General features: G+C 40.8%; 1 protein-coding gene and 1 pseudogene across 3 annotated transcripts in view; both read right to left on the reverse strand.

Annotated features, from left to right (window-relative positions):
• Window positions 1-25,430, reverse strand: part of UNC13B (unc-13 homolog B) — a 260,259-nt gene that overhangs the window by 144,430 nt on the left and 90,399 nt on the right. The window lies entirely within an intron of this gene.
• LOC118629421 lies at window positions 22,455-23,703 on the reverse strand (annotated as a pseudogene).

Consider the following 25,430-nt stretch of genomic DNA (forward strand, 5'->3'; position numbering starts at 1 on the left):
TAACAATGCTGGGGTAGGGGGAAGGGGGGAATGGGGAGGAGGGTGTCAATGGGGAAAAAGGAGAAACATCTGTAACAAAAATAAATTAATTTAAAAAAAAAAAAGAAGAAAGACTATCAGATTTCTCATTTTAGAAGGAGACTGGTATTACAGTGTTGCCAATAGTCGGGAAGGTAGGGGGACTGGAGACTGGTCTCAGGGAGACCGGTAAGGAGGCTATTGCACAGTCCTGATGATGATTTTGAAGGTAAAATCAATAAAGTTTAATAGGTAATTGAATGTGAGGAATGAGGAAAATAAGGGCTATATAATATTATCTAAGTTTTGTAGCTGAGCTACAGGGTGGATATAACATCATTCATTAAGAAGAGATATACAGCCCTGGCCGGTTTGGTTCAGCGGTTAGAGCGTCGGCCTGCGGTCCTGAGAGACCCGGGTTCGGTTCCCGCTAAGGGCACGTACCTCGGTTGCAGTTTGTCCCCGGCCCTGGTCGGTTGTGCGGGTGGCAGCCACTTGATGTGTTCCTTTCACATCGATGTTTCTCTCTCTCTGTTCCTCTCTCTCCCTCCCTCCCACTCTACCTGAACAAAAAATGGAAAAATGTCCTCCGGTGAGGATAAAAAAATAAAAAAAAATAAAAATACACGTTTTGCTTTTCCTTCTTTTTAAAAAAAAAAAAAAAAAAAAAAAAAAAAAAAAAAAAAAAAAGAAGAGATATACAAAAGAGGGGCAGCTTGAGGGAGAAGATGAATTCTGTGTTTAGATATATTGACTTTAAGGTATCTATGAGACACTTCAAAAGAATATGTCTGGAAGACAGCTGGATATATGAGTATGGAGCTGAGGAAAAGATGTGGAACATAAGACTTGGAAGTTTTCAGAATACAAGCTCCCACAAGAACAGGGATTTTTCTACTTTGTTCCTTGCTGTATTCTCAGTGCCTAAACAGTGCTGAGCACGAACTAGAAGGTCAACAAATATTTTAATAAAGGGTAAAAATTAAAATGTAAATAAGTAAAAAGAATGAGGCAGAGAGGATAAGGGGCAAAAAAACTCTATAAAGGAAAGGGGGGGTTGCTTGAGGAACAGCCTCAAGGAACATTTATATAGCAGTCAGAAATAGAAAAGAAAAAAAAGGCTGCAGAGCAACTAGAACTCTCCTACATTGTTTGTTAGCAAGAATACAAAGTGCCAGGTCACTTAGTAGAACAATGTATTTCTTATAAAGTTATATACACAACATACAACCCAGCAATTCCCCTCCCCTCCTATATATTTATACAAGAGTAACAAAAACATGTTCATACAAAATCCTATACAGGAATGTTTACAATTGCTTAATTCATATTCACTAAAAACTGAAAGTATAAGTGTCCTTCAACTGATGAACAAACTATTCTACATCCATACAGTAGAGTACTATTCAGAAATAAAAAGGAGTGAACTACTGACACATACAGATAAATCTCAAATGCACTATATAAGTGAAACAAGCCAGACTCAAAACCTTACATACTATATGATTTCATTTCTATGACTTTCTGTAAAAGGCAATACTATAGGGACAGAAAATAGGTTAGTAGTTGTTATGGGCTAGGAGTGGAAGATGCTGACTACCAAAGGGGCTCAGAGAACTTATGGGCTTGATAGAACTGTTCTAGCCGTTGCTGGGTAGCTCAGTTTGTTAGACCATCATCCTGATACACCAAGGCTGTGTGTTCAATCCCCAGTCAAGGTACATACAAGAATCACCCAATGGCTCTGGTCACTGTGGCTCAGTTGATCAGTTGGGGCACATACCCAGGTTTCAGGTTCAGTCCCCAGTCAGGGTACGTACGGGAGGGCAAATGATTGATGTTTCTCTCTCACACTGATGTTTCTCTCTCTCTCCTCTCCCTTCCTCTCTCTCTAAAATTCAATAAAAACATAAATGTATATGTTATATATATATTCATATGTTTATATATACATATGAATCAACCAATGAATGCATAAATAAGTGAAACAAATCACTGTTTCTCTTTCTCCCTCTCTCTCTCTCTCTTACTCTCTAAAATAAAAAAAGAAAGGAAGGAAGGAAAGAAGGACAGACTGCTCCATATCTTGACTATGGTTATGGTTACATGACTACATGACTGTTAAAACTCATAGGACTGTACACTAAAAGAGAGAATTTTACTATATGTAAATTATATCTTAATAAATCTGACTTAAAAATAAGAAAAAGAAGAGTCCATAAACGTGCCTGTGAAGAAGCTAGAGAAGAAGAAAACCATGCCACTATGGTCCCTGAACTCAGGAAAAACAAGATTTCAAAGAGAGTGTGGTCAACAAGTGTTAAAGTACTACAGAGCAGTCAAAACAACACTGAAAAAAGCCTACTGGATTAAGAAACAAAGAAGTTACTAATAACTTTAATGACAGAAATGTTAATGAGTGAAAGCTAGAATATACACTGTTCAGAAACAAACAAAAGCACATGCAATGGAATAAGGAGATATCAAGAGATTCCACAATTCATATGGAAAAATGTTGAATGTAGGATGCCAAAGTGGAAGTAATCAGGAAAAAAACAATGGCCAAATGTGTTACATAAAAAACTCTGAGTACACTAAGAGTTTATCAGAAAACCAGCAACATTCTCAAATTGGGCATTCACACATATCAAATGAGTGTCACACTGACAATTTTAATGAGCATGCTAACATTTCCCACCTCCCTAGAGCCTCAAACCTCTTCAGCTCACACATTTAACAAATCAATAACCAATTACCTTCTAACTCAGTGGCACCTGATGCTGAGTCAGGCAGTGTCTAAGAAAACTAGTCTCCATTGGCAATGACATTGTATTTACAATGCTATGAGCTCTCATCAAATATGCTAGCATATGAAGTATACCTCATGTCCAAACCACTAATTCCAGACACTTCAAAACCAGAAACCACAGGACCATTCCTAAAATTCCTCTCTACTTTATCTCCCATGTCCAATCTGTCAACAAGCTTAATAGTTAATTCCACTGAAGTCTCCTTCCTCTTGTCCCTTCCTTATTGGTTTCACTGTCCTTATCAAGAAATGTATTACCTCATGCCTGGATTATTACAGATTTTTGGCTGGATCACAACCTTCTAATCCCTGTCCCATTGAATCTACTCGGTAGATGGCAACTAGACTAATTTTCCTAAATCCACCTTCTAATCACATCTTACCCTTTCAATAATTTACAACAGCTAACTCTTTATAAAAGAGTGTATTTGTCCTCCTGGTTTTCAAAACCTTCTATAATATGACACCAAATAAATAACAAATGCTATGAGTTACAACAAATCTGTTAAACAGTTCCCCAAAACAAAGCCTTTGTATTGGCAAACAGGTATTGTTACAGTTCCTATGCTTGCCATACTCTAGAGATGGAGAGAGGAATGAGCTCTATTTCCCATATCTGTTCCCTAACTTCTGAAGCTGGAATGTCCTACACTTCTACTCCTTGTTGGTGTATTGGAAATGGTTTGAACTTTGTAACCAGATAAACCTAGGTTCAAAGTCATCACTTACTCAATGTGACATTAGACAGGTTAACTTTCCTACACTTCTGTTTGTCATCTATAGAAAGTAAAGAGTAACACCACTTACCTCTTGGATTTGCATAAATATTGAAAATCATGTATGTTGCATTTAACTACCATGTGCTACATTGTACATCAGTAATGTTCCATATCCTCTCTTATATAGTTGGGACCCATTCTCAAGTTCCACTTAAACAACTCTCCTAAACAATGTTCAATGACTCTAGTACAATGTCTCTGTTAACGATCAAAATAAATGTCATCTGCCTATTTCTTAAAAAGTTAAACATACACCTGCCCATATGATCCACCCATTCCACTTGTAAGTATTTAACCAAAAGAAATAAAAACATATGATCATGCAAATGTTCATATTATTCACAATAACCTGAAACAACTCAAATGCCTATCAACAGGTGAATGGGTAAAAAAAAATCCAAAAAACAAAAATGTGGTATATCCACATAATAGAATACTATTCAGTGATGAAAAGAAACAAATTAGCCCTGGCCAGTTTGCTCAGCTGTTAGAGCATCGGCCCGTGGACTGAAGGGTGTTGAGTTTGATTCAGGTCAAGGGCACATTCTGGGTTGCAGGTTTGATCCTGGCCCCAGTTGGGGTCACGCAGGAGGCAACCAACTGATGCACCTCTCTCAAATCAATGTTTCTCTCTCTCCCTCTCCCTCCCTTCTACTCTCTCTAAAAATCAATGGAAAAATATCCTCAAGTGAGGAGTAACAAAAAAAAAAAAAGAAACTGCCCTGGCCAGTTTGGCTCAGCGGTTAGAGCGTCGGCCTGCAGTCCAGAGAGACCCGGTTTCGGTTCCCACTAAGGGCACATACCTCGGTTGCAGTTTGTCCCTGGCCCTGGTTGGTTGTGTGGGTGGCAGCCACTTGATGTGTCCCTTTCACATCGATGTTTCTCTCTCTTCTCTCTCTCTCTCTCTCTCCCCTCCTCCCTCCTGCCTCCCTCCCATTCTGTCTGAATAAAAAATGGAAAAATGTCCTCGGGTGAGGATAAAAAAAAAAAAAATTACTGATATACTCAACAAAATAGATGAATCTCAAGATTCGTATGCTGAGTAAAGGAAGTTCGACACAAAAGAGGACATACTATATGGTTCCGCTTATATAAAACTCTAGAAAACCAAATTTAATCTACTAGTGACAGAAAGCCTATCCAGTGGTTGCCTGGAGCCAGGGATGAGGAGAAGGATGAACTTCAAAGGGCACTGGAAACATTTAGAGATAGTGAAAATTGCTCTGTATCTTGATTATGGTGGTAGTTTTACTAGTATATACATTTGTCAAAACTAATCAAACTGTACACTTTAAAAGGGTGAGACTTTTGTATGTACCTTACATCTCAACAAAGTTGATTTGTAAAAAAAACGCCTGACTTAGTACTTATTTTATTGCTTGTCTTTGTCCAATCCATTCTAACCGTAGTCCAGGTTTTAAGTCCCTGGAGTGTAAGATCCAAATCTTTACTTCCTTTATATTCCTCCCAATGCTCAGAAATTCTATACTGAATGAGATAACAACTGAATCAAGCAGGTTCTTCTTCATCTTAGAAAACAATGTCTTTAAATTTATTAAGAATTACTTGAGCCCTGGCCGGTTTGGCTCAGCGGTTAGAGCATCAGCCTGCGGTCCTGAGAGACCCGGGTTCGGTTCCTGCTAAGGGCATGTACCTTGGTTGCAGTTTGTCCCCGGCCCTGGTTGGTCATGCGGGTGGCAGCCACTCGATGTGTCCCTTTCGCATCGATGTTTCTCTCTCTCTCTCTCCCTCCTACTCTATCTGAACAAAAAATGTCCTTGGGTGAGGATAAAAAAAAAGAAAAAAAAGAAAAAAGAATTACTTGAGACTCTTGTTTAAAATTCAGATTCCGCCCTGGCCAGTTTAGCTCAGCAATTAGAGCGTTGGCCTGTGGAACAGAGAGTCCCAGGTTCAGTTCCCGCTAAGGGCACGTACCTTGGTTGCAGTTTGTCCCCGGCCCTGGTTGGGTCATGTGGGTGGCAGCCACTCGATGTGTCTCTCTCACATCGATCTCTCTCTCTCTCTCTCTCTCTTTCTCTCTCTCTTTTTCTCCCTCTCTCCCTCCTGCTCTATCTGAAGATAAATGCAAAAAAATATGTCCTCGGGTGAGGATTAAAAAAATAAAATAAAATAATAAAATGCAGATTCCTAGACCCTATACTCCCAGAGATGCTAATTCAAAATGCCTGGAGTAGCTTAGGAATCTGCATTTGTTGCTGCTGTTGGAAACTGCCTTTTCAATAAGCAACTCGGGGACTATCATGCCAATGATTCCTGAATTACATTTTGGAAAAACACAGCTATAGAATTGCCCATATGGAAAAAGCCAATCTCTCATACAGAAGCATAGCGTATCCTGCGCTGAGCCCAAAGGAGTTCAGTGTGATCATACAGGTAAGTAAAAAAATGCTAGCAGGTCCAGGACCAAATTAAAAATGATTCATCTTTCTTAGCAGGCAAAGCTTCTGTACTTATCCCTATTGACCAGGCTACAGCAACATACATACAGGCTACTTCTACCTTTTACTTCTTGTTTTAGTAGAATATATAAGAAATCAGAAACAGTCACATTAAAAAATAAGATCTATAATTATCAAACAAAACACCCCCAGGCAACCCAGGCAACTGTTTCATCACCAATTAACAGTCTCGTGCTGGTCAATTTTTCCATGACAATAAAATGATAGGACATTTGAGCCCCGGACTCCAAGTGAACAGCTAACTACCTATCTAGGCAATGACAGGACTCACCTATCAATTTCTAAATTGTAATAATTACCAGACAGTTCACAAAGAACAATAAAGTCAAACATTAAAAGTATTCCCTTCCCCTCTTTAAGCCAGAAGGATTAGATAAGTTCCATACTCTCTCCATGGAAAATAGTAAAGAACCTATAATTTAAGAAAAGCACTTCGAATTTAACATAAGGGAAAAACAAAAAGAAAATAAAACTATTGACCAGCCTTCCCTGTGAATATAAATATAAAAATCTAAAATAAAATATGTATAAGCAAATCAAACCTAGCATTATAAGAATAATTTACCATATTAAAGTAGGAGATGTTACAGGAAGAAAAAGATGATTATTTAGTAATAGAAATTAATGCATTCATCACATTAATAAGTCAAAGGAAAATACCATAAACAACTGGATGAGTACTATTAGGGCATTTTGAAATGTTCAACATCCACCCTTTATTTTTAATATAAAAGCTATACTGAAGTATAAGATGCAGAAAAATGCACAAATAATAAGTGTACTGCTCAACAAATACTATGAACACAGATATGTAACCAGCACACAAATCAAGAGTATTACCAGCACCCCAGCAGACCTCCTCCTATCATCCCCTTTAACTCACTCACCTACTCTTTGAAATAGCTGTTTCCTCTGCCCATGACACTTTCCCCAAAGAGCCACATTGTGAATTACCTCACCACCTAAAAGTCTTTACTCAGAAGTCATCTTCTCATTGTGGTTTATTCACTAACCACCTTATTTAAACTTATAACTTGCTCTGGCCGGTGTGGCTCAGTTGGTTGGGTGTCATCCTGTGCATGGAAAGGTTGTGGGTTTGATTCTCAGTCAGGGCACAAGCCCAGGTTGTGGGCTCAATCTCCCATAGGGGGCGTGCTGGAGGCAGCCAAATGATGTTTCATTCTCACATAGATATTTCTCTCTCTCTCTCTCCCTATCTCTTTCTCTCTCTCTAAATATCAATAAAAACATCTTTAAATAAGTAAAAAAAGATAAAATTTATAACTCAATTTTAATTCTAGCATTTCCAATTGCTTTTCATCATCTATTCTTTTATCGGTCTACTCTCTAGCATCCTACATACTTTCCTTATTTATTTTGTTTATTGTATAAACAATATACAATTAGGATCCTCCCACTTAGGATCTTTGTTTATTTTGCTTCTAGATATATCCCAAGTACCCAGAACAGAACCTGGAATGTCTCAAAAATGTTTTAGAAGAAGTCAAGGATTGGAGGAAGAAACAGGAGAGGGAAAGAAGGGTAGTATGGATGGGTATGAGAAAAATCAGTATCAGCAGTAGAAACAGAAATAGGTACAATCTTTCTAGAGTATAATTTGACAATATCAAACAAAATTTAAAATGTATATACTCCTCACCCTAGCCAGTCTGGCTCAGCAGTTAGAGTGTCGGCCTGTGGACAAGAGAGTCCCAGGTTCGGTTCCTGCTAAGGGCATGTACCTCGGTTGCAAGTTTGTCCCCGGCCCTCGTTGGGATTGTGTGGGTGGCAACCAGTCGATGTGTCTCTCTCACATTAATGTTTCTCTCTCTTCCCCCCATTCTCTCTCCCGCTCTATCTGAGGATAAATGCAAAAAAATGTCCTCGGGTGAAGATAAAAAAAATATATATATATTCCTCAATTTCGGTCAAGATGGCAGCATAGGTAAACATGGTACTTGCCTCCTCCCACAACCACATCAAAATTAAAACTAAACTACAGAACCACCATCATTCAGAACTGCCTGAAATCAAGCTGAATGGAAGTCTTACAGCTAGGGAATTAAAGAAGAAGCCACATTGAGACTGGTAGGAGGGGAAGAGATGCAGAATGGGCTGGTCCCATACCCATGTGGGACAGATGAAAACTGGCAAGGATATACCAGCTGCAGATGACCCCTCTGAGAAATGAAGGGTTCCAGCCTCATACCAGGCCCCCAGCCCAGGGTCCCAGTGTCGGGAAGAGAAGAGCCCATAACTCCAGCCCCATGGGGTTGTGTGGGTGGCAGCCAGTCGATGTGTCTCTCTCACATCAATGTTGCTCTCTCTCTTCCTCCCTCTCTCCTTCCTGCTCTATCTGAAGATAAATGCAAAAATGTCCTCGGGTGAGGATAGAAAAAAAAAAAAAACCCAGCAGGGATTGTGGCTTGCTGGAGTCCCAGGCAGTTCCTCTTAAAGGGCCCAAGCACGAACTCACTGGGATTCACTCCCTCTGAGCTCCAACACAGAGGCAGCAGCTTAAAAGGCATGAGACATACAGGGAAGAACTAAATTGCCCAGCATCAAGGCGAGACCTAGCAGGCAGCTTTTTTCCCAGACAGAAGTCCTGGCAGAGGCCACTGTTCTTTTGATAAGCCCTCCCCTTACAAAACCAGCAGGCAGGTGCCATATCTGAGACTCCATCAACCTGGCTCACACAGTTTTCCCCACCCTGGTGATCCCCTGAGGTCCCACCCCATCCAACTTTCAGGCCCACCCAAGCTGTTTCCAGTGGCTTTTCCATAGGAATTGCCCACCGTGGCTCATGCTTCAGATTTTTCTAAAATCTCTCAAACAAGCAGCATAAGGCTTCAATGAGTCCCATACCTGTGGCCAAATGGCCTCAGGCCTAGCACTAGTAGCAGTTGGTCTTGGTTCACATGTTGGCCTTGCCTGGGAACCTCCAAGCCCAGCACAAGTAGCAGCCACATACAGATGGTTTTGTAGCTGATACTAGGTGGCCCCAGGCAGTGTACAGGTGGCAGGTGGCTGACCTTAGCCTGAATTTCCTGGGAGGCCCCAAAGCCAGTGCACCCAGTAGACAGCTTCAGACCACATCAAAGCACCACTTCCACAAGTAACACACTCAAGTGGTGGACTCAGTGGGCACCAGAGCCCTGCTGAAGTAAGTCTTGCTCTTTAGGGTGGGCACCTGCACCGCTGATCCTCCACGAAAGTCAGAGGTCAGTGGTCAGTGGTCACAGCCAGTCAATCCTTGCAGCTGATTGGCCTGGGGGTCAATCCCTCCCAATGATGTACCAACAAGCAATCAAGGCTCAACTATAAGACGAAAGTATACACAGTCCACATTGGGTGTGCACCTCAAGTGCCCAGCTTGAGTGACTGGAGAGGCTGTGCCACTAGACCCTATAGAACACCTACTACATTAGGCCATTCTGCCAAGCCTGGGAAACGTAGCAGCTCTGCCTAATACATACAAACAGATAGAGGGAGGCTACCAAAATGAGGAAACAAAGAAACATACCCCAAATGAAAGAACAGAATAAAACTCCAGAAAAAGAACTAAACAAAATGTAGACAAGGAATCTAGTAGATACAGAGTTCAAAATACTGGATATAAGGATGCCCGATGGGAACTTCAACAGCATAAAAAAGAACCAGTCAGAAATGAAGGATACTCTAACTGAAATGAAGAATAATTTATAGGGAGTCAATAGTAGAATAGATGAAGCCAAGAGTCAAATCAGCAATGTGGAATATAAGGGAGCAAAAACACCCAAACAGAATAGCAAAAAGACAAACAGAACCCCCACACACACAAAAAATGAAGATAGTACAAGGAGCCTCTGAGACAACTTCAAGCATACCAACATTCTCATTATGGGGTTGCTGGAAGAAGAAAGCAAGCAAGAAATTGAAAACCTATTTGAAAAAATAATGACAGAAGACTTCCCTAACTTGGTTATGGAAATAGACATACAAGTCCAGGAAGCACAGAGTCCCAAACAAGATGAATCCAAAGAGGCCTACACCAAGACACCTCATGATTAAAATGAAAAAGTTTAAAGATAAAAAGAGAATCTTAAAAGCAGAAAGAGAAAAGCAGTTAGTTACCTGTTAGTTACTTACAAGGGCGCTCCCATAAGACTGTTAGCTGCTTAGCTGCTTCCTCAACAAAAACTTTGCAGGCCAGAAAAGATTGGCGAGAAATATTCAAAATGATGAAAACCAAGATTACTCTACCCAGCAAAGCTATCATTTAGAATAAAAGGACAGATAAAGAGCTTCCCAGACAATAAAAAGTTAAAGGAGTTCATCATCAACAGATAAGTACTAAATAAAATGTTAAAGGGTCTTCTTGATGAAGAAAAAAGGGATAAAAATATAAACAAGAAAATGACAATAAATATATATCAATCAACAATTGAATCTAAAAAACAAAATAGCCTGGCCAGTGTGGCTCAATGGTTGAGCATCAATCCATGCACCAAGAAGTTGCTGGTTCAATTCCAGGTCAGGCACACGCCCAGGTTGCAGGCTTGACCCCCAGTAGGGTCATTCAGGAAGCAGCCGATCAATGTATCTCTCTCATCAATGTTTCTATCTCTCTCTCTCCCTCTCTCCCCCTTCCTCTCTCTCTAAAAGTCAATAAAAACATACTTAAAAATAAATAAGTAAATAAAATAAAACAAAAAACAAAATAAATGAACAAGCAGACAAGAAATAGACTCATAGATACAGAGAACATTTTGATGGTTGCCAGATGGGAGGAGGCTGGGGGAATGGGTGAAAAAGGTGAAGGGATTAAGAAGCACAAATTGGCTGTTACAGAATAGTCATGGGGATGTTAAGTACAGCATACGGAATATAGTCAATAATATTCTAATTGTATGGTGTGAGAGAGGTGTGAGATTTATCTGGATGATCACTTAGTAAGTTATATAATGTCAAATCACTGGGGTGTACACCTGAAACTAATTAATATGTCGACTGTAACTGAAAAAAGAGAAAAAATTAAAAACTAGACAAAATGTGTATATTCCTTACCCCAGTAATTCCATAGAATTGTATTAATTCAATGAATATTTATTGAGTAAAGGTACTGGGGATTCACACAAAAGCCTTTTCTTTTTCCTTACATTTTTATTTACTGATTGATCATAGAGAGAAAGGAAGGAGGGGAGAGAGAGAGAGAGAAACATGAATTTGTTGTTTTACTTATTTATGCCTTCATTGGTTGATTCTTATATGTGACCTGACCAGGGATCAAACCCGCAACCTTGGAGTATTGGGATGATGCTCTAACCAACTGAGCTACTCAGCAAGGGCTGATAAGCCTTTTCCTACTCATGAAATATGTGGTCCACAAAAGAAAACAAATATTAATCAAAATAAGTACACATATTAAATGTTATGGAGGTACATAAAAAATGCATAAAAGAATATATAATGAAGAAAAGGATATCCATTTACACATTTATAAAAACTATTTGTACAAAGTTTCTCACTGTAGCACTGTTTAGTAGCAAAAAAAATGAGAACACAAATATCCACCAATAGGAAAAGTTTTAAATTATATTATATTCCAACTATGAAATGTATCAAATTTGACTCTGATCAATCTTCTAGGTCCAACTACCAATTTATAGAAAATATAGAAAACAGAAGAGCGTGTTAAACTATACCATGGGAATGTATTAAGCAAAATTCAGAATATGGGAAACTCTGTAAGACAAACAAAATCAAATAGTCAAATGGCCTGATTACTTCAATAAAAAACTACAAGGAGCCCAGCCAGTGTGGCTCACTGGTTGAGCATCAACCCATGCATCAAGAGGTCGCCGGTTTGATTCCCAGTCAGGACACATGCCCAGGTTGTGGGCCCAATCCCCAGTGGGGGGGCATGCAGGAGGCGGCCAATCGATGTTCTCTCTCATCGATGTTTCTATCTCTCTCTCCCTTCTTCTCTCTCTAAAAATTAATAAAGAAAAAAAACTGTAAGGAAAAAAATTAAGAGACAGAGAAAGAACCCATGGATTAAAAGAGAATTATAAGATATATCAAAAAGGGAAAACAGGCAAAAATAAACTCTAATGTTTAGTAATGTACACATGAGTGATAAAACAGAAAGAAAAGCAAGAGAAAAAGCAACTTCATTATCATAAAGCTCAGAATAGCAGTTACTTTTGGAGAAGAGGAGATTGTGATTGGCAAGGGGCATGTAAAGGGCTTTCTGGGATACCTAGCAAAGGTCTATTCTTTGCCTATCTTATTAATTCATTAAACTAAACACTTGTTTTATAAGGTTGTCTATATATCTGTTATATCCTACAATTAAATAGATTTTTTTAAATAATAATTTCCTCCTTTATTTATTTATATATTTTTGGTACGTGCCCCTAGTGGGAACACAACCCGGGACTCTCTGGTCCGCAGGCAGATGCTCCAACTGCTGAGCCAAACCAGCCAGGGCAATTAAATAGATTTTTTTTTTTTTTTATCCTCACCCGAGGATATTTTTCCATTTTTTGTACAGATAGAGTGGGAGGGAGAGAGAGGAAGGGAGAGAGAGAGAGAAACATTGACGTGAAGGGACACATCGAGTGGCTGCCACCCGCACGACCAACCAGGGCCGGGGACAAACTGCAACCGAAGTATGTGCCCTTAGCGGGAACCGAACCCGGGTCTCTCCGGACCGCAGGCCGACGCTCTAACCGCTGAGCCAAACTGGCCAGGGCTAAATAGATTTTTTAATGCGCCAAACAAACTCCTCACATCACTCCAACTACCACCATCTGATTGCTCACTCCCCTGCATACAGTCTTCAAAGGCTCCACAGTCTTCAAGATAAAACAAAAATAGCTTACTATGTAACTCTGGCCTTAATTCCGAGCCTTCCCCACTTTAATTTCATGTCCTCAAGCCATCCAGAATTTCCAACATGCTTAAGTCATGCTTTTTCATCTTAGTGTTCTAGCACCACAAACTCTTCTTCTTTACTTGGCTGACTGACTCCTACTCATGCTTTAAAACTCAATTTATGGCACAGATTTGTGAGGAGGGAGAGACAAATAGGTAGAGCACAAGGGAATTTTAGGGCAGTAGAACTATTCTGTATGATTAGGACGAATAGGTATGTTAAAACCCGTAGAATGTACAACACAAGAGTGAACCATAATGTAAATTAGACTTTAAACTTATAGACTTTGGCCCAGCCAATGTGGCTCAGTGGACTGAGCATTGTCCCATGGACTGAGAGGTCCCAGTTCAATTCCAGGTCAGGGCACATGATGGGTTGTGGGAGGCAGTCAATTGATGTTCTTCTCCTTCACATCAATGTTTCTCTCTCTCCCTTCCTTTCTCTCTCAAAAAACAAAAAAAATAAAAAAACAAACAAAAAAACCCCATATAAACCTATAGACTTTGGTTGATTTAAAAATATTTTTCAATGTAGACATTATTTTCTCTGGGATGGCCTTTCCTAACCACCCCAAATTTGGATTAAGTTTTCTTCCTCTATTGTCCTCTACCATTCATTCACTTATCAAATGGTACCAGCTGCATGTTTCGTCCTCTCTGGACTTGAGCTCACTAAGGTCAAGGACTTTCATCTCTATACCCCTAATTCCTAGCATGGTTCTTAGTATGAGGAACAGGTATTCAATAATTGCTTGTGTAATGAACAGTTCTATCAATTGTTGATATCTACAATTCTGTCAGTTATATTTTATCAACCAATTCATTTCTTACCACTTTGTACCAATGAAACCTGTAAGTAGAGGCCCTGCTTTTATGGGAATAACATACTGTTTTTATATATATACATAAAACACTGTGTCCAGGATAGGCACTTAAGAGTTGTAATGAAATAAAACTTTGACACATTAATCTGACATTTTTAACATGCATAATTGTGTGGCATAGTAATTAAAATAGAAATGATAATAAGTTGATGTAACAACTGCAATTAGCCACCTCAAGTTCATTCTGGAAGAAGGCAGGCTAGAAATAAATAAGTGAATCAGAAGGCTACAATTAACACTTTTTATTTTTATCAGCCAAACCATATTGTTACAGTTTCTCACTTTTGTTAAGGTTTGCCAGCACATATAATTAGCATCAATATCTACTGTTTCCACTGATACCACAACGCAATGTAAAACTCATCACTCACTCTTACTGACAGATGTCCTAGACTCACTGACTGCCCTACTACTAAAATAAGACTCCCTATACTATCTACAGCATCCATACTAGTATGTTTTCCTGTTTCTAAGAGTCCTAGTGCTGGATAGAGGTAACAGAAGCTGTGGAGTGACTGATCCTTTACTACCACTACCCAGAAAGGAGGATGTTCCAGCCAGTAAGAGGTTACTTAGCTAGGACTGAGGAAGTCGAGTGGGCTACCTTTTGATACCTCCCCTCATACTTTTCATTTATCCTACTATGAATATCTTTCTTCTCTATAAATACATTCCAATTAGCATCTTTAAAAGTCATCTCTGAACTCATCTCTTCCGGAAAGGCTTTTCTGAACAAATTACATTCTTAACCATGTGCTTCTTCCTCTGACACCTCAACACTTCCCTCTCTATTTCCAAGGTATTACTATTGAAAATGAACTGAAAGGTCTGGCCGCTGTGACTCAGTGGTTGAGTGTCGACCCACGCACTGGGAGGTTGCCAGTTGGATTCCTGGTCAGGACACATGCCCCAGTTGTGGGCCTCATCCCCACTGGGGGGTATTTGGGAGGTGGCCAATCAATGTTCTCTCTCATCGACGTTTCGGTCTCTCTCTCCCTCTCACTTCCTCTCTCTCTAAAATCAATAAAGGGAAAAAAAAAACTTTTAAAAATAGAAAGAAAAGAAAATGAACTGAAAGGAATTTCCATAATTGAAACATAAGCAGAAATACAAGATGATAAAGCAAAAAGGAAGTTTGAACAGGGCACCAAACAAAGAGGAGGGCCCAGTTACCAAGAACCAAAATAGAAAGTCAGAAGATAAGAGGAACAGGATGGTGGAGAAGGGAAAGACAGGCTAAGCAACAAGCAGAAAGGAGATTCTGAGTGAATTATGGCACAGAACTGTCATCACCTATGTCTGTTTTCACTGTGCTCTCTACAATATGAATTGTAGGAAAGCTGGCTATACCTAACATCCAAGGGAAGAGAAATCCCTCTCACACTTTACTAGTGGAGTGAAAATAGTACAGCCTCTACTGAGGGCAATTTTGTGGTATCTTCCCAAATGTTAAATGCATTGTTAAATGCACGATGCTTTGATCCAGTAATCCCACTACTGGCTACTCATCCAATATATATACATGGCTAAAAGTGATATAAACTTCAGCACTGTAACAGCAAATATTGGAAACAACTAAAAACATCCATTAACAGCTATTTCAATCCTAGGTATATGCCCTAAATAATAAAAAAACAGGTATAAAAACAAATGCAAATGGTCACAGCAACACTACTCACAATAGCAAAAGTTAGAAAAATCCCAAATGTCCATCAACTACGAATAAAAAAACAAAAAGTGGTATACCCATACAACGGAACATTCAGCCATATAAGGAAATAATACATTCTACAACTTGGATGAACCTCAAAAACATTATGCTAATTGAAGAAGCCAGTCAGAAAAGGTCACATATTATATGATTCCATTTATATGAAATATCCAGAATAGATAAATCCACAGAGAAATAAAGTAGACTAGTAAATTGTCAGGGATTGGAAGGAGGGGGAGAATGGGAAGTGAATGCTTAATGGGCATGGGGTCTCCTTTAGGGGTGATGAAAATGTTTTGGAATTACACAGAGGTAATGCTTCCACATTTAGTATTGTAAATGTACTAAGTGTCATGGAATTATACTTTTTTATTTTTTATTTATTTTTTATCCTCACCCGAGGATATTTTTCCATTTTTTTGTACAGATAGAGTAGGAGGGAGAGAGGAAGGGAGAGAGAGAGAGAAACATCGACGTGAAGAAACACATCGAGTGGCTGCCACCCGCACGACCAACCAGGGCCGGGGACAAACTGCAACCGAAGTACGTGCCCTTAGCGGGAACCGAACCCGGTCTCTCTGGACCGCAGGCCAACGCTCTAACCACTGAGCCAAACTGGCCAGGGCTGGAATTATACTTTTTTAAATGGTTGATTTTATATAAATGAATTTCATCTCAATTTTTAATTTAATTTACTTATTAATTTTTAATCCTCACCTGAGGACACACTTTTTAAAACTGATTTTAGAGAGAGAGGAAGGGAGAGAAACATCAAGGTTGCCTTCCACATGCACCCTGACCAGGAATCAAACCTGCAACCTTGACTAGAAATCAAAACCATGACCCTTCGGTGCACAAGATGATGCTCCAACCAACTGAGCCACACCAATTAGGGCTCATCTCAATTTTTTTGCATTGATTTTTAGAGACGAAGAGAGAGGGAGAAAGAGAAACATTAATGAGAAACATTAATTGGTTGTCTCCTGCACACCCTCTACTGGGAATCGAGCCTGAAACCTGGGCATCTGCCCTGACCGGGAACTGAACCGGTAACCTCTTGGTCCATGGGTCAACACTCAACCACTAAGCCACACTGGCTTGGCCCTCATCTCAATTTTAAAATGTCCATTAATAGAAACTAGTTCCCTATATGTAGTGGATATCATAAATATTGTTAAGTGAAAAAAAAATCAAGGCATGTAACGCTACGCAAAGCATATTACCATCTGTAAGGAAGGTAAGTATATGTATGTTTGTGAATGCATAAATTCTTTCTACAAAACTCCACTGTAAATAGTAATAGTAGTTGCCTCTGGGCAGAAATTGAAAAAATTGTTTTTCATAGTATCCACTGTAACTTTTTTGTTTTTAATCCTCACCCGAGGACATTTTTCCATTTTTTGTTCAGATAGCATGGGAGGGAGAGAGAGGAAGAGAGAGAGACAGAAACATCATCGTGAAAGGGACACACTGAGTGGCTGCCTCCTGCACGACCCGACCATGGCCGGGGACAAACTGCAACCGAGGTACGTGCCCTTAGTGGGAACCGAACCCAGGTCTATCTGGACCGCAGGCTGATGCTCTAACCGCTGAGCCAAACAGGCCAGGGCCACTGTAATTTTGATATAAAAATGAACCTATGGCCCTGGCTGGTGTGGCTCAGTTAGTTGAGTGTTATTCCATGCACTGAAAGGTTGCTGGTTTGATTCTGGGTCAGGGCACATGCCCAAATTGCAGGTTTAATCCCAGGTAGGGGGCATGCTGAAGGCAGCTGATCAATGTTTCACTCTCACATTGATGTTTCTCTCTCCCTCTACCTTCTTCTCTCTCTCTAAAAATAAATTTCAAAAGAAACCTTGAAAGAAAGAAAGAAAGATCCTTATGCATGTAGTTCCTTAAAGTAGCGGGGGAAAGTCCTAGGTTTGAGGTAACCAAGAATCAGCTATCTAGGAAATGCCAGAACGATTAGGATGCTTTAAGGCAAAAGCCAAAATAGGAAACTCAGATAAAAGTGGCAAATGGTGGCAAAAAAAAATATGAACTCTGGACCTCTGCCTTCTAGGATTTTAGAAATGAGGAAAAAAAAATAGAGGAAACTGAGGAGGTGGAAGAATCTGTAGGCTAGAGGCCAGATGGCCAAGAAATCCTATTTTCCTGCAGGGCATGTGGTTCTAGATAAATAAGTGAAAGTAATCAGTGACATAAATCTTGCTCTTAAGCTTCCAGTGCTCACAGAAGACCATTCAGTTATAGTCACAAAATTTTTAAGTGGCACAAAACTTTCAATCCTATAACATTAAAAAGGAGCCCTGGCCGGTTTGGCTCAGCAGTTGGAGCGTTGGCCTGCGGTCCAGAGACACCTGGGTTCGGTTCCCGCTAGGGGCGCATACCTCGGTTGCAGTTTGTCCCCGGCCCTGGATGAGTCGTGCGGGTGGAGGCCACTCGATGTGTCCCTTTCACGTCCTCCCACTCTATTTGAACAAAAGATGGAAGAGTGTCCTCAGGTGAGGATTAAAAAAAAAAGGAGAGCCCTGGCCGGTTTGGCTCAGCGGTTGGAGCGTCGGCCTGCGGTCCAGAGACACCTGGGTTCGGTTCCCGCTAGGGGCGCATACCTCGGTTGCAGTTTGTCCCCGGCCCTGGATGAGTCGTGCGGGTGGAGGCCACTCGATGTGTCCCTTTCACGTCCTCCCACTCTATTTGAACAAAAGATGGAAGAGTGTCCTCAGGTGAGGATTAAAAAAAAAAGGAGAGCCCTGGCCGGTTTGGCTCAGCGGTTGGAGCGTCGACCTGCGGTACAGAGAGACCCGGGTTCGGTTCCCACTAAGGGCATGTACCTCGGTTGCAGTTTGTCCCCGGCCCTGGTTGGTCGTGCGGGTGGCAGCCACTCAATGTGTCCCTTCACATCGATGTTTCTCCCTCTCTCTCTTCCTCTCTCTCCCTCCCACTCTGTCTGAACTAAAAATGGAAAAATGTCCTCGGGTGAGGTAAAAAAAAAGGAGAGTGATAGGTGACAAGGACATTAAATATCTGAAATTTTAAAAAAAAGAAAAGTCTCCAAAAGGAGTGAATCTGCCCTGTATATCTTCACTCTTTGAAGAAAACCGTACAACACAGAGACTCCTGCACACAGAATTTCCTTCTGCAGATTAGCTAGGACAGCTTTAGCATCACTCTACTCCTTCTAAACCAATATGCTCGGCATATAATTTGGCATCTTTTTAATCCTTTCACCATATTTTTCACTTATCCAACTATGAACAATCTTTCCTTTCAATCAACACATTTCAGTTAGTTCCCTAAAAGTCATTTCTAGCCTGGCCAGTGTAGCTCAGTGCATTGGGTAATGCCTCATGGAAAGAAAGAAAGAAAGAAAGAAAAGAAAAGAAAGAAAAGAAAGAAAAGAAAGAAAAGAAAGAAAAGAAAGAAAAGAAAGAAAAGAAAGAAAGAAAGAAAAGAAAGAAAAGAAAGAAAAGAAAGAAAAGAAAGAAAAGAAAGAAAGAAAGAAAGAAAGAAAGAAAGAAAGAAAGAAAGAAAGAAAGAAAGAAAGAGAGAGAGAGAAAGAAAGAAAGAAAGCTCGCCCGCCCTGGCCGGTTTGGCTCAGCAGTTAGAGCGTCGGCCTGCAGTCCAGAGAGACCCGGGTTCAGTTCCCGCTAAGGGCACACACCTTGGTTGCAGTTTGTCCCAGGCCCTGGTTGGGTCGTGTGGGTGGCAACCACTCATTGTGTCCCTTTCACGTCGATGTTTCTCTCTCTCGCTCTCCCTCCTACTCTATCTGAACAAAATATAAAAAAAAAAAAAAGTGTCCTGTGTGAGGATAAAAAAATAAAATAAAATAAAAGCTCCCCAGTTTGATTCCTGGTCAGGGCACATGCCTGAGTTGTGGGCTCGATCGTGCAGGAGGCAGCTGATCTAGGTTTCTCTCTTATATCTATGTTTCTATCTCTCTCTCCCTTCCTCTCTCTCTAAAAAATCAGCAAAAACATATTTTTTAAAAAGTCAGCTCTAGCCCAGCTGGTGTGGCTCAGTGGTTGAGAGTCGACCCATGCACCAAGAGGTCACTAGTTTGATTCCCAGTCAGGGCATATGCCCAGGTTGTGGGCCCAATCTCCAGTGAGGGGCATGTGGGAGGCAGCCAATTGATGTTCTCTCTCATCAATGATTCTCTCTCTCCCTCCCTCTTCCTTCTTCTCTCTAAAATCAATAAAGAAAAAATGTGTTTAAAAAAAGTCATCGCGCCCTGGCCAGTTTGGCTCAGCGGTTAGAGTGTCGGCTTGCGGTCTGGAGAGACCCAGGTTCGGTTCCCGCTAAGGGCAGGTACTTCGGTTGCAGTTTGTCCCCAGCCCTGGTTGGTCGTGCGGGTGGCAGCCACTCGATGTGTCCCTTCACATCGATGTTTCTCTCTCTCTCTCCCTTCCTCTCTCTCCTTCCCACTCTATCTGTACAAAAAATGGAAAAATATCCTCGGGTGAGGATTAAAAAAAAAAAAAAGTCATCTCTAGGACTTCCGGTCAAGATGGCGGCGTAGGTAAACGTGGTATCGTGTCCTCCCACAACCACATGAAAGTTACAACTAAACTACAGAACAACCATCATTCAAAACTGCCTGAAATCAAGCTGAATGGAAGTCCTACAACTACGGTATTAAAGCAGCAGCCACATCCAGACTGGTAGGAGGCGCGAGGGGCGGCGGAGGTGGTGGCGGCGACGCGATGGGCTGATCCCACACCCACGGGTGGCGGAAAAAAATCAGGAGGACACCTCGGCTGGGAAGGTCCTTCCTGAGGACTGAGGCATCCCCGTCCCACACCAGGTGCCCTGCTCAGGGTTCCAGTGCCAAGAAGAGAAGTCCCCATAACTTCTGGCTGGAAAAACCAGCAGGAACTGAGGCTCAGGGAAGCTGAAGCGGCTGGAGCCCCAGGCAGCTCCTTAAAGGGCCCACGCGCAAACATATCGGACTCTCTCCCTCTAAACTGGGAGGGGAGGCAGCTCAAGGGGCACCAGAGACATACAGGGAAAAACTGAGCTGTTTGGCACTGGAGCGAGGGCTGGAGAGGGGGCTTTCACCAGGACAAACGTGCCCTAAGAGGCCTTTGTTCCTTTGGTGAGCCCTTCCCGGGGGGCGGCAGACAGAAAACATATCTGGGACTCCGGCAACCTGGATCACACTGATAGCCCCGCCCTGGTGACTCCCTGAGGCCCCGCCCCACCCCACCCAACTTTCAGGCCCACCCAAGCTGTTGCCACTTGCTTAACCATAGGATTGGCCTGTCTTGGATCCTGCTTCAGGTTTTCCTAAATTCTTTCAAACAAGCAGCATCTGGTCTCAGCGAGCCCCATACCTCTCGTTAAGTAATACACTGAAACAAACACAGGGAGGCAGCCAAAATGAGGAGACAAAGAAACAGGTCCCAAATGAAAGAACAGAACAAAACCCCAAGAAAAGAACTAAGCAAAATGGAGATAAGCAACAGAACAGATGCTGAGTTCAAAATACTGCTTATAAGGATGCTCAATGAACTTAGTGAGAACCTCAGTGAACTTAGTGAGGGCCTTAAGAGCATAAAAAAGGACCAGTCAGAAATCATGAATGCACAGTTAGAATTGAAGGAGGCATTAACTGAAATAAAGAATAATTTACACAGCTTCAATAATAGAGTACATAAATCCAAGGAGCAAACCATCAATTTGGAATATAAGGAAGCAAAAAATGTCCAATCAGAACAGCAAAAAGAAAAAGGAATCCAAAAAAATGAGGATAGTGTAAGGAGCCTCTGGGACAACTTCAAGCGTGCCAACATCTTGGGGGTGCCAGAAGGAGAAGAGCGAGAACAAGAAATCGAGAACCCGTTTGAAACAATGATGACAGAAACCTTTCCTAACTTGGTGAAGGAAAGAGACATACAAATCCAGGAAGCACAGAGAGTCCCAAACAAGATGAACCCCAAGAGGCCCACACCAAGATACATCATCATCAAAATGCAAAAGGTTCAAGACAAAGAGAGAATCTTAAAAGCAGCAAGAGAAAGGCAGATAGTTACCTACAAGCGAGTTCCCATAAGGTTGTCAGCTGATTTCTCAAAAGAAACTTTGCAGGCCAGAAGGGAGTGGCAAGAAATATTCAGAGTGATGAAAATCAAGAACCTACAACCAAGATTACTCTATCCTGCAAAGCTGTCATTTAGAATCGATGGCCATATAAAGACTTTCCCAGACAAGAAAAAGTTAAAGGAGTTCATCACCACCAAACTGTTATTATATGAAATGATGAAGGGTCTTTTTGAAGAAAAAGATAAAATATATGAACAAACAAAATGGCAATGAATACATATCTATCGACAATGGAATCTACAAACAAAATGAGCAGGCAGAACAGAAACATTCTCATAGATACAGAGAACATTTTGTTGGTTGCCAGCTGGGGGGTGGGTTGGGGGAATGGATGAAAAATGTGAAGAGATTAAGAAGTACAAATTCATGGCTAGACTGACAAACCTCAAAGGGAAAGGGGTTGGGGGGGTGGGAAGAAGTAAACCAAAGAACTTATATGCATAACCAATGGACACAGACAATAGTGTGGGAAAAGGCAGGAGGGGGGCGGGAGTGGGGAGGAGGGGGTCAATGAGGGAAAAATGTGGAACATCTGTAATACATTTTACATCCAACAATAAAGATTAAAAAAAAAAAAAAGTCATCTCTAAATGCATCTCTCTGGAAATCTTTGTTGAACATTCTTTTTTTTTTTTTTTTAAGGACAACAGCTTTATTAAAAGTAAATGTAACATATAATATATACAGATGGCACACGGTGACAATTATATTTGCAGATATTAGAGTACTCCAACTCAAGTTCACAAGTCACAGCTTTGCCATAGCCTTGGCTAAATCTTGAACTAGTGCAGAATTCAGCAGTGCCAGAGTACTGATCTTTGCATGCTTAGACATGGCATACTTGTTCTTGATAGCCATGGGCTTTGCAAACCCATGAATCACCATGACTATATTCTTAGCAAGATGTTGCATGACAAGGGATTGTTCAGTGTATGACAGGTAATGCTGTAGAATTGGTGTCCATTCACCGTTTTCGAGAATTTCCGGTGCTCAACAAAAAGCTTCTACTGCAATCTGAGAAGGTGGAAAGTGTACTATATATCGTAGTCTAACATAGTTAGTTCCATCAGGTATTTGGCCTATGTTGTTCCACATCAACCTCTCCAATCTTAGGTGCTCTTCAAAGGAAATGCAGGGATAGACAATGACCCAGTCCAAAATTTAAAGCTCTCAAAATCTTCATTTCCATCTGTCAGTTCTGGAGCTTAGTGTTAAGTGGCAAAGTTACCAATTTCTGGTGGGTACATTTCTTCATGTTTGCTCACAATAAACATGGCAGTGACACCAACCAGCTGCAGCATCTTCTTTGGCATAGAATTATTCGGCATGAACCAGTCAATAATGTAAACAGTCATGAGCATAGTTTCCTGCAATAACCTGAATTTCATTTGAACCTGCACCAGCCAATCAATAATGATTGCTCTCATGTTTCCAGGTACTTCACGACCCAGTAGGTATTTCTGTCTGAGTGCTTGCTCTTCCTCAAGTTGTCTCAGATAAGCAGAGATATCTTTCACAAAGGTTTGAATCAATCCAGCTCCATCTTCTGCATCCATGTCATTCACTGCAAGAATTACATCAGTGAAAGCCTAACAGATATTCTTCAGGGTTACAGCCAGACATTTCCATTGGACTTGGGAAGGAAGTATCAACCAAAATAGGCTCACGCAGAAGCTTTTCTTCTTTATCAGACTCAGGTTCTGGCTCTGGTGCCAGTTCCAGCACAGGTACAAGCAAAGGCTCCAGTGCCTTTACCAGAAGTTTTGGTAACTTTTTAGCAATAACTTTTTCAGCAGCTAAAGTTCTGCCTCCTTTTTCAGAGGCAATTTGGCCTGTGGCTGTTTACTGACATTGTTACATTGTCTCCAAGAGCTGTTCTTGGCCTAAATCTGGCCTTGGAGGCTGCAGTAGTGGCCACAGGCGTGCACTTCACATGGCCATACTGAGCCTTATTTTCAGCATAAATTTTTGTGTTCCTGGTGACCCAGAGCATCATGGTTTCCTTTTCACCAGGCAGTAGCTTAGTGGGGAGAAGCAGAAATCGGGAGAACCCCAAGGAGCCAGGGACCTGAATCCAACACAGATCAACAACCATTCCTCCACAGCACACCACTATGCCATTCGTAACCATTTGCTTATTCCTCTGTCACCTCAGCACCTTCCTCTCTATTTCCAGGGTATTACTATGCACCTGCTCAGGATCACAACAGAAAAAACATATTCAAGTTGCTGCATTTGTGTATCTGTCCTCTTCTGACCTGAGCCAGGTCTCCTGATTTCTTTTTGCATCCTCCCATTAATTCTTCTCTGGACCCTACAAATATCCTCTCCTAATCTATATATCTACTCATTAAAAACAAGAACACTCCAAGAAAATACAGAAGGCTTTGGGGAAGAGGAAACAAAAAGATGTAATGGATAAGCTTATACTCAGGAGCTTTGGGTTTCTTTTCTGTAATGCTTGACTGGAGTCTCAAAGCTTCACAAGAAAAATTAAGTATGACAATTTTCTTTCTGTCTGGTATCTGCTAAAAATTCTTCATTTCTACTAAGGATAAACATGAGCACAATAGTGCTTATAAATTACCTTACAATATAGCTGACAAAGCTTAAGTTATTGCCAAACTCTCAGTTACCTGAATTTGAGTTGAGCAGTTTTAATTATAGAAGTGCCCCAGGAACCTACAAGCTTTGGAGAAAAACAATGTCTAACCCAAAGGAAAAAGATGCCATCTTCCAGCAAATATTGCAAATTATATACTCTTTTAGTAATAACTTTTTGCCTTTATTTTCCCCCAAGAAAGGCCAAATTGTCTTTCCCGAAACACCCAGGTGGGATGATGAGGCCTCTTAGGGGCAAACAACCAGGCTTCATTCCTTGGTTTCAAACACACCAGAGAATGAGTCTAATAGATGTGCAGATTCCAGAAGAAACAGAACACTATGTCCCTGCCCCTATAATTCACCAGGCTTGTGGAGAAGAAAAAAAAAAATCCTGTTACTTAGAGAGCAATGGAAAGTCTAAGAAAAAGTTTAGAGTACATTACTAAACTCTATTAGAAGATAATGGGTGATGGGCTCATGAGTATTAGTTCCATTATTACTCTCCAAAACTTACATATCTTACATGTATTCTTTCACATATTCTAATGCTGCATAATTAAATTTTTAATTTATTTTTTAAAAATAAAAATTAAGATGTTGGAAGAGTATACACCAAAGTGTGAAAAGTAATTATCTCAGAGTAAACTGGAGAGGGTTCATTACAGAGAACTTTCACTTTCTATATCATACGTTTCTGAATCATTTGAAGATTTTTATAGTGAACATGTTATGTTTTTGGTTTTTTTTTTAACATAAAGGGGCAACTGATTTAGTATGGTGCTCAAGGGGGGCGGGGGAGAAGCAATCCTTCACAACACTATGCAAAGAGACCACCAAGAATTCAAAATTAGTAAAAAAAACTAACACATTCTGTTGTCATAAACTACAGAAAGTTCTTAACCAGTAACAAATGTGTGAAAGTCATAATAGGAGTGTGAATGAGGGCAGAGGAAACATTCCTATTGTATTCATGGCCAGGATTTCAGGGAAAGAAATATTTGCCATGAAAAGTAATCCAGAAAGTAAACAATCTAGCCCTGGCCGGTTTGGCTCGGCGGTTAGAGCGTCCACCTGCGGTCCGGAGAGACCCGGGTTCGGTTCCCGCTAAGGGCATGTACC

The sequence above is a fragment of the Molossus molossus genome, unplaced genomic scaffold, assembly GCF_014108415.1.
Source record: "Molossus molossus isolate mMolMol1 unplaced genomic scaffold, mMolMol1.p scaffold_m16_p_14, whole genome shotgun sequence".
Classification (NCBI taxonomy): domain Eukaryota; kingdom Metazoa; phylum Chordata; class Mammalia; order Chiroptera; family Molossidae; genus Molossus; species Molossus molossus.